We start from the raw sequence: 16,596 nt of genomic DNA, 5'->3' as shown, positions 1-16,596 counted from the left end.
TGGATAGCTGCATCCCACTGCTGTTTGTCAGATATGGAACGGTCTTCTAAAGCATTGTGCTGGATGACTCGCAGACTGTCTTCAGCCTGCTCATCCCATCTGTGACGTTTTATACTTTCATCTTTAACAGCATGTGTTAGTTTGTCAAAGATATCATGGTCCTTCCCTTTGTGCTCTGACATAAATCGAGAAAATTCATCCTCCAAGGTTCCCCAAGCAACCTCTGCTGTTTTGTGAGGCAACTGTTTGTCATTCCACTGCTTGAGCTTGATGTCCACTGTGGTATTGAATGTGCCTGAATTCACAGACTAGGCAGCAGGAAGGTAAATATTCTCTATCACATGTGTAGAGACTCTTTCCCACAGTTTCCTTTGTAGAATCTCTTCCCAGTGTTTTGGAGTAACTTGACCGAAGCTGATCACTTCATCCAGAATTCCATTCTTCGCCTTCTCGTATAGTTCATTCCTGTCGAGTTCCCTCAGCCGAGGATAGTTGTTCTTCCATTCAGTTTCAAGGTTGAAGCGAGTAGCTTTAAATGCATAAGCCTGTTGTTCCACAGACCTGCGCACCATCGTCCAGAAACAGTCTGAAACTGCTCGGCTCAAGTTCTTAGTCGTCACTTGATGTGCTTTCAGCATCCCTGTCTTCAACAATTTTGAATTCTGAAAGAACTCTCCTTCATAATCTTTTATGGAATCAATACCTTCATTGGTGTTGCCTCTACCAGTAACAACTGCAAAGTAACCCAAAGCCTTCATTGGAAACAACTTGCCTTCCACAATCTGTTGAATCCGACTTGGACTGGCTGGGTTTTTCTCAGCTAAATCCACTTTGGTCAACACAAAGATGGTCCATCTGGCTCACCAAGTCAGTTACAATACTAAGTTCAGCATTTACTGAACCATCTTGGATACAAAGGATAATGAATGGTACTGGTCGATCTTCCTGGTGTTATCAGTACTGTAACACCAGGAGTGGCTGCCGACACCAAGGATATAAATTTTAGCATAAGCAAGGCTTATATGCGGAACCCTAATGCCATTATGCAAACACACTCCGACAACAGCTAACAAATACTGAAGTGAGATGCCTCGAAAAGAATGTGGAAGACGTGTTGGAGGGTTTTGCTGATGACAATGCTAAAAAAATTCAACTGTTGACAGGAAGGCGAGTTCAACTAGCAGAGAACCTCAAAAGGGTTCGAGAGATTCAAGAGAAGTTAGAAGTATTCATTGAAGTTCTTCATCAAGAAAAATAACACAGTCTCTCGTCACACACTGCCATACATCCCCCCATTCTCCCACTGCCCCTCCCCAGAGGATGATCCATCACACAACCTCTCCTCCTCCCACCATCCCCGCCCCCCAGAAGACCTGGGTCAGAGAGCCACTCTCTCTGCTTTTTTTCTCCCCCCCCCCCGCCGGGCGTGCTGCTTCAGATTTTTTTTCGAACTGCGTATGCACAGTTCAGGGCTCCGATCGGTCCGGCAGCGCTAAGCCCCGCCCACTGCGCGGTTCGGACTGGAGCTGGCAAAAGGCGTATGGGCGCGCTGGAAAGAGGATTCCAGGCTCGGATTTATTTGACGCCCAGATTCGGCACTTCGACTCAAAATGGTAAAATCAGGCCCCAACTGTAAGCCACTGCCAGCGACTCATTATATTTGGTTTGTGTGCCATTTCCAATTCATATTGTGGACAAGAATGGCTTGGTGGAGCTTGTTGAACTGTTTGTGTGGAAGTATGAATCCTACCTCTCATAAGGAACACCAATATCAACACAGATGCTCAGTGTTCCGAGAGATCTTTGTGTATCATAGCGTATCATAGCGTCCCTACAGTACAGAAGGAGGCTATTCGGCCCATCGAGTCTGCACTGACAACAATCCCACCCAGCTCCTATCTCAGTAACCCCACAGATTTATCCTAGCTAGTCCCCCTGACACTAAGGGTCAATTGAGCATGGCCAATCAACCTAACCCGTACATCTTTGGACTGTGGGAGGAAACCGGAGCACCCGGAGGAAACACACGCAGGCACGGGGAGAATGTGCGAACTCCACACAGTCACCCAAGCTGAGAATGGGACCCGGGTCCCTGACACTGTGAGGCAGCAGTGCCAACCACTGTGCCACCGTGCCGCCCCAACCACTGTGCCACCGTGCCGCCCCAACCACTGTGCCACCATACCGCCCCGGTCTTTATTTCACTTTTATCTTAATTTACCTTATTTAATTTCTCAATATTTTGATCAATCTCCAGCATTCTCACTCTATTCAAGTCAAGATTCAGTGCTATCATTATCTCCAAACTTTTCACTCATTCAGTTTGTCCCACTTTCTCTTACCAAACCTGGGCATCAACTATTCACCTCTCCTTGATTCACCTTGTTTTCCTCTCCTCTTGACCACTTTGGTCAGTGGCCTTCAAGATTGAATCATAGAATCATAGAGGTTTACAGCATGCAAACAGGCCCTTCGGCCCAACTTGTCCATGCCACCCCTTTTTCTTAACCACTAAGCTAGTCCCAATTGCCTGCGTTTGGCCCGTATCCCTCTCTCGCCATCTTACCTATGTAACTGTCTGAATGTTTTTTAAAAGACAAAATTGTACCCACCTCTACTACTACCTCTGGCAGCTTGTTCCAGACACCACCCTCTGTGTGAAAAAACTACCCCTCTGGACCCTTTTGTATCTCTCCCCTCTCACCTTAAACCTATGCCCTCTAGTTTTAGACTCCCCTACCCTTTGGGAAAAGATATTGACTATCCAGCTGGTCTATGCCCCTCATTATTTTATAAACATCTATAAGATCACCCCTCAACCTCCTACGCTCCAGAAAAAAGTCCCAGCCTATCCAGCCTCTCCTTATAACTCAAACCATCAAGTCCCAGTAGCATCCTAGAAATCTTTTCTGCACTCTTTCTAGTTTAATAATATCCTTTCTTTAATAGGGTGACCAGAACTGTACACAGTGGGCCCGATTTTGCCACAGCGTTGCGCCCGTTTTCAAGCATGAAAACGTGGTAAAGTCGGGCGTGAGGCCATTAATGCGACCCGCGCCCAGATCGCGTTAATGGCCTCACGCATGCATTTAAATTGAATTAATGAACTGCCCTCCCAACTTTATCAGCATTTCCCCCTTTACCATTGCGTTCGCGCGTCCAGATTCGGCACAAAACAGGCATGCTCGGCAAAAGGTCTGTTTCGGGAGCTCCAGCTGCTGAAGAAGTAAGTTCAGAGCTTCCAACGGCTCTCTGACTCAGAGACTCAGATTGGTGGTGGAAGGGGATGGTTGGGGGGGGCAGGGGCAGGGAGCAGGCCAGATCATTCTCTGGTGGGAGGGCGGCAGGAGAAGGGAGGCCCGAACACTTTCTGGCAATGGTGGGGGAGGAGGAGGCGGGTCAGATGTATCTCTGGTGGATGGGGGGGAGGGAGGACAGATCGCTCTCTGATGGGGGGAGGGGTCGGGGGGGGATGGGGGGGTGGGGGAGGCAGGTCCGATCATTCTCTGATGGCGGGGGGGGGGAGGGAGGAGGGAGGCCAGATCGTTGTCTGGGGGTGGTGGGGGGGGGGGGGGGGGTGGGGGGGGAGGAGAGGCGGATCACATCACTCTCTGGTGAGGGGGTGGGGGCAGGAGAAGGGAGGCCCAATCATTTTCTGGTTGGGGGGGGGGGAGGCGGGTCAGATGTATCTCTGGTGGATGGGGGGGGGCAGGGAAGAGGGAAACCTGATCGTTGTCTGGTGGGGGTGGGGGGGGTGGGGGGGGGGGGGGGGGGGTGGTGGTTGGAGGAGGGAGGCCCAATCGTTGTCTGGTCGGGGAAGAGGCCTGAACTTTGTCTGGGGAGGGGGTGGAGGAAGCCCGATCATTCTTTGGGAGGGGAGGGGAGTTGGGGAAGTTCATTCTATCTCATCACATTTCTAATTCTGACCATTCCTGTTATAAATGTTACTTAGGTTATATTTCACTTGCCATGAATGTTGTTTTTTTCCTTTCCCCTTCACCAGCAAGTTCAGAAGAAGTAGAAATTATTTTATTACCATTTCCCAAATTATCTTCTAAACTTGGAAATGCAGCTCTGAGAATTTACTGCAAGTTGGCTGTTGCTGAACACAATTGCAAAGGTTGTTGAATCAAGCAACGGTTATTTGTACACGCACCTGTATGTTTCATTACACAACTTCAATAAAGGTCTGGATATGTACCTCAGTGGAGTTTGCAAGTACAGGCAGCAGAGAGAAGGGATTCCACAGCTATAATAGTGCACCGGCACTTAATTAGTGAAACTGTCAAAGTACTCGGCTGTGAGTATGTGAAATATACTGGGAGGGAGGCTAGGTGGATCTCTGGTGGGAAGGGGGGGGCAGATGGATCTCTGGTGGGGAGGACGGGGGGAAGAGGGAGGCCAGATGGATCTCTGCGGGGTGGGGGGTGGGGGGGAGAGGGAGGCCAGATGGATCTCTGGGGGGTGGGGGGGGGGGGGGGGGGCGGGGGGGGGGGGGGGGGGGGGGAGGCCAGATGGATCTCTAGTTGGGGGTGGGGCAGGGGCAGGGGGGGTCCGCCGTCACTCTGTGGGCGATCGGTGAGGGGGAAAGGGGGCAGAGGGTCGTGATCGGTCTGGGTAGCGGATGGGTGGATAAGGGGGACAGTTCTGTTGTAGGGGTGGGGGTGATGTCTGTGGGGGCCATCACTCCCGGGCTGCTTTATCCGCTTTTTGCAGCCCGAAGCGATGTGACAGCGGCGCAATTTTCAAATTTGTTTTCTAACTGCGCATGCGCACTTCAGAGCTCCGATCGTTTCGGGCGCGCTAAGCCCCTCCCACAGCGTAATTCAGACCTGCGATTTTTTTTTCAGGCTAAGTGCGTATGGGGGCGCCTGAAAGCAGATTTCCAAGTCGGATCTGACTTGCGCCCAGATTCAGCACTCAGAATGAAAATGGTAAAATCGGGCCCAGTATTCCAAGTGTGGCCTTACCAATGTCTTGTACAACCTCAACAAGACGTTCCGACTCTTGTCTTCAGTGTTCTGACCAATGAGACCAATCAAGCCAAATGTCTTCTTCACCCATCACCTGTGACTCCACTTTCAAGGAGCTATGAACATGTACCCCTAGATCTCTTTGTTCTGTAACTCTCCCAACGCCCTACCATTAGCTGAGTAAGCCCTGCCCTGGTTCAATCTACCAAAATGCATCACCTCGCATTTATCTAAATTAAACTCCATCTGCCATTCGTCAGCCCACTGGCCCATTTGATCAAGATCCCGCTGCAGTCCTCGATAACCTTCTTCACTGTCCACTATGCCACCAATCTTGGTGTCACCTGCAAACTTACTAACCGTTCTCATCCAAATCATTAATATAAATGACAAATAGCAGTGGACCCAGCACCGATCCCTGAGGCACACCACTGGTCACAGGCCTCCAGTTTGGAAAACAACCCTCTACAACCACCCTCTTCCTTCTGTCCAATGCCGGCATCTCCACATGCTGTCATCAAGCCAGTTTTGTATTCATTTGGCTACCTCACGTTGGATCCCGTGAGATTTAACCTTATGCAACAACCTACCATGTGGTACCTTGTCAAAGGCCATGCTAATGTCCACGTAGATAACATCAACTGCACTGCCCTCATCTACCTTCTTGGTTACCCCTTCAAAAAACTCAAATTCGTGAGACATGATTTTCCACTCACAAAGCCATGCCGACTGTCCCTGATCAGTCCTTGCGTCTCTAAATGCCTGTAGATCCTATCTCTCAAAATATCTTCTAACAACTTACCCACGACAGATGTGAGGCTCACTGGCCTGTAGTTCCCAGGCTATTCCCTGCAGCCCTTTTTAAACAAAGGGCTCTTCATTTCTCCATCTAGACTTTGCAACATTAAAACCAAACACAGATTCACATTCAGTTGAAATTAATGTGGAAGCCCCCTCCCCATTAAGTTGTATTCCACACACATGTACAAACGTTTAAAGATAGCCGTGAGCCCTGGGGCTGACGCAATTTATTGAACAGCCCAGCGGTCAGACAGATTTCTCAGAACCAATCATGACTAATCTTTCCTGATGACACTTTGCCAGCTCATTTCCATCTATTTCTGTGCGCATGTAAATTTACCTAAAAAAAAGCAACTTGTCTCCCTAAAGACAACCTTTAATTCATCATCACATGGCACACATGGAAACGCATATCGAGCCAAATAGATGACAGTCTTTCATAATCAAATTTCAGTCAATAATTAGGAAGGTTTTTTAAAATTAATTCCTTATTTGTAATTATTTGGCAAGAGTTTTCCTTTTTTTCTCTCTCATTTGCCTTTATGGCACCTTGCTCCCTTTTGAGTTTTTCAGCAATGTTCTTGCCCTTTTCTTTCAATCGCCATTTCTCTACCTTCAAAAAAATTTCCAAATTTCACAGATGAACAGCAGCTCCTTTTATTAATCAGTGGCTAAAACAGGCCCACTTCTACTAGCCTACATCTAATCACATGAGGATTTCCATTGAGCAGTTCTCAGCCATTGCCAAAGTATTGGAACATTCGCAGACTGTGCCATGCGGTGGCCAAGTTCCTCTTTAAACATATGTTCTTATGTTCATATCTCACAATTCGAGGCCAAGCATTCCCGCATAGGTTAAAAGGAAGAGTTGGGGGGAATGTCAATCTGAGCGCTGATTGCCCTTTTTCCCATTGAACAGCTCAGGATGTGTGGGCGCATTCCTAGGATAAGTTGCATGCTACACCACTGATCTCAGATAATGTGACTTCCTTAGCAGTGCAAAGTTGCAATAATGATATTGGACATAGCAAAGCATTCCCTGATAATCGCTTTCGCATTGAGCGCCAGTGGTATGGTGGTAATATCACTCGACTTGAGACCCATGCTAATGCTCCGGAAACACGGATTCAAATGCCATCACAGGCAGCCAATGGAATTTACATTGAATTAATAAAATCTGGAATTGTAGGCTAGTCTCAGCAATGGCGACCAAAAAACATCATCAATTATCACAAAAACCCATCTAGTTCACTAGTGCCTTTTAGGGAAGGAAATCTGCCATTCTTACCTGGTCTGGCTTTCATGTGACTCCAGACCGCAGAGCAATATAGCTGACTCTTGAATGGCTTAGCAAGCCAATCAGGTTAGGTTAAGTAGGGATGGTCATTGCCAATGGTGCCCACATCTCATGAATGATCTTTTTAAAAAACCCTGAGTAAATAGAGGTTCATCATTTTGGGTCTGGTCATGACTTCAAATATTAGCCAGACTATTACAATTGCAAAATCGACTGAACTAATTTTAACTCTTGTCAGCCTTTTGGCTAAGATCAAGTGTAGTTTTGTTGTCCTGCACTTGGTTGAAGTCATGAGGTTTACACTGAGGCTTCATCTGAAGCATTTTTTTAAAGCGGCTTCTCGGCCTTTTGGCTAAGATGCAAATGGAGGAGGTGCAATGCCTGCTCCAATCAGCTTCGATCATGTAGATCAAGCCCAAGACAGGAAATGGTGAGTCTGTCTTGTCAGCTTGGATCGGGAATGTCTCACTTGCTGAGACTTTGAATTGGACTTTGATTGGATTGAATTGGGTATAAAAAAAAACCCTGTCACCCTGCTGTTCAATCTGTCCTGTTTACATCATTGTTGTGATTGAACAGCAGGGTGACGGAGTTAAATTAGTGACACACGCAATGGAAGCGGTCCGCAATACAAGTGTTGCATGAGCCATACAAACATGGAGGTCATGAGCTTCATCCATGATCTGTGCTGAATTGATTGATCCAGCAATGACAGAGATATGATCGACCTCAGGGAGGGTGAAAAAAAAATCAGTCCGCTTTCCAGCTTGTCCTCCCTCTGTGAATATCAGTTGAGGGAAAGATCAAGTGCAGCTGTGATGCGACACACTGAGAGTAACCACTTGAATGAAGTACCAGATGATACCCAGCGAACCATAATTCAACAAGGATTCAGCATCTTTGAAAATTCAGGAGGAAAGGAACAGAAATAAAACACTTTGCTATCTTTAACCAACCATTGCAACCCTCGTGACAAGAATATGGTTCATTACTGTAAAGGTATAAGAGAGCGATCATCATTGTTAGTCAGTTCAATCTGCTCTGAGGAAAATTGCAGTAAAGACATAAAGTGAACAATAACTTGGATTTTATAAGGCCATTTCTGTAAACAACAGTAATCTTTAATCAACCCAGGTTAGTCTTACTTCGGTGGTCGGTAAGTTAATGGAAAAGGTCCTGAGGGATAGGATTTATGACCATTTGGAAAGATGCAGCTTAATCCGTGATAGTCAGCATGGATTCGTGAAGGGTAAGTCTTGCCTCACATATTTGATTGAATTCTTTGAGGAGGTAATTAAGTGTGTAGATGAAGGTAGAGCAGTTGATGTCGTATACATAGATTTTAGTACAAGCATTTGATAAGGTTCCCCATGGTAGGCTCATGAAGAAAGTAAGGAGGTGTGGGATAGAGGGAAATTTGGCTGATTGGATAAGTAACTGGCTATCTCATAGAAGTCATGATGTGGAGATGCCGGCGTTGGACTGTGGTAAGCACAGTAAGAAGTCTCACAACACCAACAGAGACCACTCCATCTGACGAAGGAGCATTGCTCCGAAAGCTTATGGTATTTGCTACCAAATAAACCTGTTGGACTTTAACCTGGTGTTGTGAGACTTCTTACTATCTCATAGAAGACAGAGGGTGGTGGTGGATGGAAAATTTTCAGACTGGAGACCAGTTACCAGCGGTGTACCACAGGGATCAGTGCTGGGTCCTCTGCTATTTGTGATTTTTATCAATGACTTGGAGGAGGGGATTGAAGGGTGGATCAGTAAATTTGCTGATGACACCAAGATTGGTGGAGTAGTGGATGAGGTGGAGGGCTGTTGTAGGCTGCAAAGAGACATTGATGGGATGCAGAGCTGGGCCGAAAAATGGCAGATGGAGTTTAACACTGATAAGTGCGAGGTGATTCATTTTGGTAGGACAAACCTGAATGCGGATTACAGGGTCAACGGCAGGGTTCTGAGGAATGTGGAGGAACAGAGAGACCTTGGGGTTCATATCCACAGATCTCTGAAGGTTGCCACTCAAGTGGATAGAGCCGTGAAGAAGGCCTATAGTGTGTTAGAACATAGAACATGGAACAGTACAGCACAGAACAGGCCCTTCGGCCCACGATGTTGTGCCGAGCTTTATCTGAAACCAAGATCAAGCTATCCCACTCCCTATCATCCTGGTGTGCTCCATGTGCCTATCCAATAGCCGCTTAAATGTTCCTAAAGTGTCTGACTCCACTATCACTGCAGGCAGTCCATTCCACACCCCAACCACTCTTGCGTAAAGAACCTACCTCTGATATCCTTCCTGTATCTCCCACCATGAACCCTATAGTAATGCCCCCTCGTAATACCTCCATCCACCCGAGGAAATAGTCTTTGAACGTTCACTCTATCTATCCCCTTCATCATTTTATAAACCTCTATTAAGTCTCCCCTCAGCCTCCTCCGCTCCAGAGAGAACAGCCCTAGCTCCCTCAACCTTTCCTCATAAGACCTACCCTCCAAACCAGGCAGCATCCTGGTAAATCTCCTCTGCACTCTTTCCAGCGCTTCCACATCCTTCTTATAGTGAGGTGACCAGAACTGCACACAATATTCCAAATGTGGTCTCACCAAGGTCCTGTACAGTTGCAGCATAACCCCACGGCTCTTAAACTCCAACGCCCTGTTAATAAAAGCTAACACACTATAGGCCTTCTTCACAGCTCTATCCACTTGAATGGCAACCTTTGTGTTAGCGTTTATTCACAGGGGGTTTGAGTTTAAGAGCCATGGGGTTATGCTGCAACTGTACAGGACCTTGGTGAGACACGTTTGGAATATTGTGTGCAGTTCTCGTCACCTCACTATAAGAAGGATGTGGAAGCATTGGAGAGAGTGCAGAGGAGATTTACCAGGATGCTGCCTGGTTTGGAGGGTAGGTCTTATGAGGAAAGGTTGAGGGAGCTAGGGCTTTTCTCTTTGGAGCGGAGGAGGATGAGAGGCGACTTAATAGAGGTTTATAAGATGATGAGGGGATAGATAGAGTGGACGTTCAGAGACTATTTCCTCAGGTGAATGTAGCTGTTACTAGGGGGCATAACTATGAGGTTCATGGTGGGAGATATAGGAGGGATGTCCGAGGTAGGTTCTTTACTCAGAGAGTGGTTGGGGTGTGGAATGGACTGCCTGCTGTGATAGTGGTTCCGGACACTTTAGGAACTTTCAAGCAGTTATTAGATAGGCACATGAAGCACACCAGAATGATAGGGAGTGGGATAGATTGATCTTGGTTTCGGACAAAGCTCGGCACAACATCGAGGGCTGAAGGGCCTGTACTGTGCTGTACTGTTCTATGTTCTATGTTCTATGTAAAGTTTGACCAGTTCCGCTTTGAGCTGGACAGTCTGCTTAATGGAATTAGAAGCTAATCTTTCCCACTTTCTTCCCTGTCTTTCGATGTGGAGATGTATGCTGTGATTCTCCAACCCACATCTCCGCAAATGTGGCTCCCTGCTGTTGACACAAATGATAGGAATCTTACAATTTCAAACACCAGATAATCAGGATTGCCTTTTACAACTTTGTTAACAGCACAGCTAAATATAGATAGGATATAATCACCACAGTTTGGAGACCAGACGTGGGGTGGCTTAGGCATGTTTTAGGTTTGTTCTAACAGACAGTGTCAATGCTCGGCATATCTATACCCCAGTTTGCTTACATTGCAGCTTGAAAGGTCTATAGACCCCCTCTTCAACACCTGTTTATTTGGGAATACCTATATTACGTATTCACATTGTTCCTAGTTAATGCAAAGGCACTTTAAGGAACCGATCACGCGACCTGATGTCCTGATGACATAATCGGCCGTTTGCTGCTATCTATCTTAGCAGCCTATAGAGTAAACACCTCTCCTCTAAAGCTCTTGTTTGATTGTTTGTACCTTTGTGGTCTGCAAGCCTAACCTTTAAAAATCCCACAACCCACACATCAGTGACCGAACCTTGCCCTAACTGTAAAAACAGAACCATCAGATCATCACACCTATTTACCACTTCTGTGTTTTCTATACAATCCACACACCCAGTTTAAGTTTAATATCAAATACCAGTGTAGCTGTTATCCAAGTCTGACACTTACGTATCGTAACAATGGAACAAAAAGTCAATGATATTTCATTGATTGGAAAAATACATGGGGTAAATACAACACCCTGGCCAACTTAAAACCTACCAGGAAAGGTGATATGAAGTTGATCATCAGTAAGCTAGTCTTGACAAATACAAAGCAGTATATATCCATTTATGGTCATGTTGGCCCGGCTGCAAGTTCTACGCTACCCTGTTGGTGGCTCAGGATCTCAGAATCACTCCTATTCATCACTAAGGCTATTAAGGTTTTCAATGAATTTTCATCAGCTGCAAAGGAAGCCTCACAACTCAAAGTGTAATCCCAGTTTCTGTTGCAATCCTGTTAGGGAAATAAATGCCAAGCGTATAATTCATCCTCCTTTTGACATACCTGCCGCAAAATCCTGCTCGAGTCTTTTGATCAAGGAATGTCGCTGAAACTTCGGCATTCTTCCATTCTCGCCCACCATGAAGATTGACTTAAATACTTAGAATGCAAGAACAGCTGAGGACTGGGAAAGTCCACTGAGGTCATCTCTCTATCCTAGTCCTAACTAGCCTGCCCAGATTCTAATTACATCTTAAACAACCCATTGATTTTTTTTCTGTTAACTTGCCATTTCTTGCATTAAAAATGTTTTTCATCAGTTTTGAATTCAGTTTTCACTGACTTACATTTGTTTCCAAAGATACTATAAGCCTGTTACGCTGTGAAATTATATTCTGGGTTTTACAGCACACATGTATTTTGCAAATTACTTGAGGTCGTTTTTTTCTCTTAGTCAGGCACAAATCAGATATCTGCATCCTTTTGTCTTAAAAAAGAGCTGCACGAGACTTTAATTATATGTGTGAGGTCACATCAGGAGTGACAAAAACCTTACATTGAGTTGATAAGTGTAAAAATAAAATGACAGATGAGGATTTGCACATCTTTTATGTATATGAATACAGACATTAGTGTATTACTGCTGTCTGCTGTCACCAGTCTTTTTTTAAATCAGGAGAAACAATTGAATAAGTGTATCTGGATCAAAAAAAGATTATTCTTCACTTGGGATAGGATTAAATGAGAAAAGGCTTCATTCAGCACATGATGTAGATGTAATTTACAACTACTTACATTTCTACAGTACAAAGAAGATGCTGTTAGGATGCTTTACCAGGTGAACTAAAAGCAAATTTTAACATTATGGAATGAAGGAGCAGCGCTCTGAAAGCTTGTGGCTTGTGCTAACAAATAAACCTGTTGGACTTTAACCTGGTGTTGTGAGACTTCTTACTGTGCTCTTCCATTATCACCAGGAAAGGACTTCTGTCAAAAGGTAAATGCGCATATAATACACAAGATGAACTACAGCTGCATCAATTAATCAAGGTTTCTTTGACGACATCTTCCAAACCCACGACCACTACTATCAGAGGGAAAGGGCAGCAGGCACATAGGAACACCACCACCTGCAAGTTCCCCTCCAAGCTACACGTCATCCTGACTTCAAACTATGGGGGTGAATTTTTCCATTCCGTCCGCCACAGGAATCGTAGCGGGTGAGGGGGGGTGGGAGGGGGGGGGGGGGTGGTATGGAAGAGGGGGGAGCAATGATGGAAAGGTCCGTTGACCTCGGGTGGGACTTTCAGGTTTTGGGGCGAGTGTGGGCGGAAAATCCCGCCCTAAATCTCTGTTCCTTCACTGTCTCCGAGTCAAAATCCTGGCACTCTCTCCCTAATAGCACTGTGGGTGTAGCTACACCATATGGACTGCAGCAATTCAAAAAGGCAGATCACCATCACTTTCATAAGGGCAGGTTGCAAGGACTATAAATGCTGTCCTTGGAGCACATGTTGTGACCCAAAAAAATGAATGTGCAGAATTGACTGTATCAGTAGGATCCCAGATTCAATCCAGTCTGTATTGTCCTGAATTTGGCTGGGGCAGCAGGAGAGTTGAGAGGATTGACCTCAGTGTACTCGGGGGGCGGGTGGGGGGGGGGGGGGCAGGTGGGAGGTGGGGGTGGAACCTGCTCTCAATCAGTATCTAGTGGCTTGACTGGAGAGTGTTTAAAGTATTCTGTAAACAAATTTTACTCTGCATGGAGTTGTACCAAAAACAAATGTTCTATCTTTTTCCTCAGACTCCAATTCTCCACCTTCATCTTTTCCGTCTGTACCACAGGTGCCAGTGAACCCCTTGTACTTCACCAGTGCTCAATCTCCAAGCCTTGACGGCAATGTCAAAAGACTAATCAACTACAGGCTGGAACCCAAACCTATACCCAAATCATCCTTGTCCAACAGTGTGCCTACGCACTTTTCAGCATGCATCATTGGATAGCATTCAAAAGTTTTTCTCCTCTCCAGCACATGGGCATCAGGGCCAATTGTAGAACCTCTGTTGCCTTCCTAGCTGAGATGTTCTAACTCGGCACAGAGTACACTGCCTCTAAGACTCGGTCAATATAGAAAAGGAGTACTCAAATTCCACAGTGCCATGTAAATAAAATCAGCTCCTTAGTTATGAAGCGTTGTGCTGATTAGACCCTCAAAACAACATCAAAGAATCAAATCTGACTCTCGAATCCCATGGGTAGGGAGGGCACAGCTGTCGATCGAAGCAATTTATTAAAGCACTCTAAGAAGGCACTCCAGAGAGACTTGAGTCTTCGCTTGAGACTTGGCTGCAGTATGGCTTCCAAATCTTTTTATAGTGTTATTTATTTATTTACATGACCATATACAACTGATTTGCTGCATCAAAAGTTGCACTCAGTCGAGGAGAAAAATCAAAGGAACCAAATTAAATCAAAGGCACAAACCATTTTGTTTTAAGAAAGCAGGGATTAAAAATTGATTTTAAAGGAAAACAGATCCCAGCCCACTGCAGAGATGCGCCACTCGCCAATCAAGTCTTGCAGCAAACAGCTTAACCAGACAGTCTCAAAGAGACTCAGAAAATAGACGTGTTTAAGGTGTAGAACGTGAGGTCAGGAGGAGCATTCGTGCTCCTCTTAGCTTTCCAATGATCATTCCCCATAATGTCTGACACTCCAAGCAACAGCTGATGGATCTTTGACCCTTCCCAATTGTTAAACTGTTAATCAATGATATGGCCACGACGCCCAATGATAAAAGTTGGTTAGTCATTTCACAAATTCCAGTGTTTGGGGTGGGAGTGTAAAGGGCTTGGATCCCTCACTTTAAGCCCAAGTGAATTGGTGATCCAAAGATTGACCCAGTGAGATTCAATTTCATCCTTGTTTTTTTTGTGCACCAGTTGGCTGCTAGTGACCTGAAAGTCACAACCAGCACTCAGCGCACTATTCCCACCTACGTTCAGTCTGTCATGGTTTCGGTGGAGGCCAGGAAGCAGGTGAGCAGCAACCCCAACTGATCGAGCAGAATGTGACATTTACAACCTACTACTGGCCCCAGTTTGCTCTCTAAACACCCCTCCCCCCATTTGATGTCTCAGTTCAGCCTGAGCTCTGCAGGGGAGTAGCCAGGTTTCCTGCACCTCACCAATTTGTGAGCTGCCCATCAAGGATTAGGGTTCAATCAGAGCAGGCAGCTTAGAATCATAGAATCATACAGAACAGAAGAGGCCTTTCAGGCCATCAAGTCTGCGCCGACATGCGAGAAACACCTGAACTCCCACCTAATCCCAACTACCAGCACTTGGCCCATAGCCCTGAATGTTATGATAGCTGTGCCAAGTGTTTATCCAAGTACTTTTAAAAGGATGTGAGGCAATCTGTCCCTACCACCCTCCCAGGCAATGCATTCCAGACTATCACCACCCTCTGGGTAAAACAGTTTTTCCTCACATCCCCCCTAAACATCCTAGCCCTCATCTTGAACTTGTGTCCCCTTGTGACTGACTCTTCAACTAAGAGAACAGCTGCTCCTTATCCGCTCTGTCCATGTCCCTCATAATCTTGTATACCTCAATCAAGTCATCCCTCAGTCTTGTCTGCTCCAGTGAAAACAACCCAAGCCTACCCAACTTCTTTTCATAACTTAAATGCTCCATCCCAGGCAGCATCTTGGTGAATCTCCTCTGCACCCCCTCCAGTGCAATCACATCCTTCCGATAATGTGGCGACCTGAACATTATTGTTGACATTATTACAATGAAAATTGTTCAGGCCTCTCACTGGTACCACTGGGCAAGTGGTGTGATCATTCTGCTTGCCTGATTTACACCAAAAATGAAAACTTGGACCAGTGTTATTACATGCGTATTTCTGCATGTGTTTAGCATTCCACAGATCAAAATTGCAAGTAAATTTCTATTGATTTTAATGGAAAGAAAAATAAATGGGGGGAACGGTAGCACAGTGGTTAGCACTGCTGCTTCACAGCTCCAGGGTCCCGGGTTCGATTCCCGGCTCGGGTCACTGTCTGGGTGGAGTTTGCACATTCTCCTCGTGTCTGCATGGGTTTCCTCCGGGTGCTCCGGTTTCCTCCCACAGTCCAAAGATGTGCGGGTTAGGTTGATTGGCCAGGTTAAAAATTGCCCCTTAGAGTCCTGGGATGCGTAGGTTAGAGGGATTAGTGGGTAAAATGTGTGGGGGTAGGGCCTGGGTGGGATTGTGGTCGGTGCAGACTCGATGGGCCGAATGGCCTCCTTCTGCACTGTAGGGTTTCTATGGTTTCTATGGTTTCTATAATTATGGGGGGAAGGAGGGATCAGGAAATTGAATTCGATGATCAGCTATGATCAAAATGATTGGCAGAGCAAGCTCGAAGGATCGAATGGCCTATTCCTGCTTCTAGTTTCTGTGTTTCTATGTTAAGTCAGGTCACAAAAGAGGCAGTCTATCCAATCTCATCAGTTTTCCGAAAGCAAGTTAGTTTAAAATTGCCTGTGATTTTTTATTTGTAAAAGCTGTGGTATCTTGCAACTTTTAAGGGGGGGGGAATGCAATATCTTGGAAAGAACCCACAAGAAATGTAATCAGATCTGTGGAAATATTGCTACAGGTCTTTGAAATGATCCTGATCGACATTTGATAGTTTGTTGCTTATCTTAAAGTGCACAGTAGGTAAAAGTTGACAGCTTCATGCATTCAGGTATTTAATTGGAGTTACGTATATCTTAGACTCAGCCCTTGTACATGTCTGATGCACACAGAAGAAAAGATTTCAGTTGATATAACTGGTACTGCAAGAGTTGTGTTATTTAGGCACAAATTCTCCATATGTACCATACACACATGGTAGGGTGGATGTCTTAACAACGCACTTAGAAAAACAAAGTATGATTAGAACAAGTGAACATGGTTTTACTAAAAGAAAATCCTGTTTGACAAATTGATTACAGTTTTTGAGGGGTGGTATGGTATAGGGAAGCCAGTAAATGCGGTATTCCTGAATTTCCAAAAGGTGTTCAAGAAGGTGCCACACAAAGGGT

At 45.7% G+C, this 16,596-nt stretch overlaps 1 pseudogene; it reads right to left on the bottom strand.

The window, feature by feature from the left end:
* Positions 1-308: 308 nt before the first annotated feature.
* LOC144511345 (dynamin-like GTPase OPA1, mitochondrial pseudogene) overlaps positions 309-16,596 on the bottom strand; it is a 440,815-nt pseudogene continuing 424,527 nt past the window's right edge.

Source organism: Mustelus asterias, chromosome 1, assembly GCF_964213995.1.
Source record: "Mustelus asterias chromosome 1, sMusAst1.hap1.1, whole genome shotgun sequence".
Lineage (NCBI taxonomy): Eukaryota > Metazoa > Chordata > Chondrichthyes > Carcharhiniformes > Triakidae > Mustelus > Mustelus asterias.
Note: the sequence above shows the minus strand (reverse complement) of the source record. Positions and strands in the feature narration are given on the sequence as shown.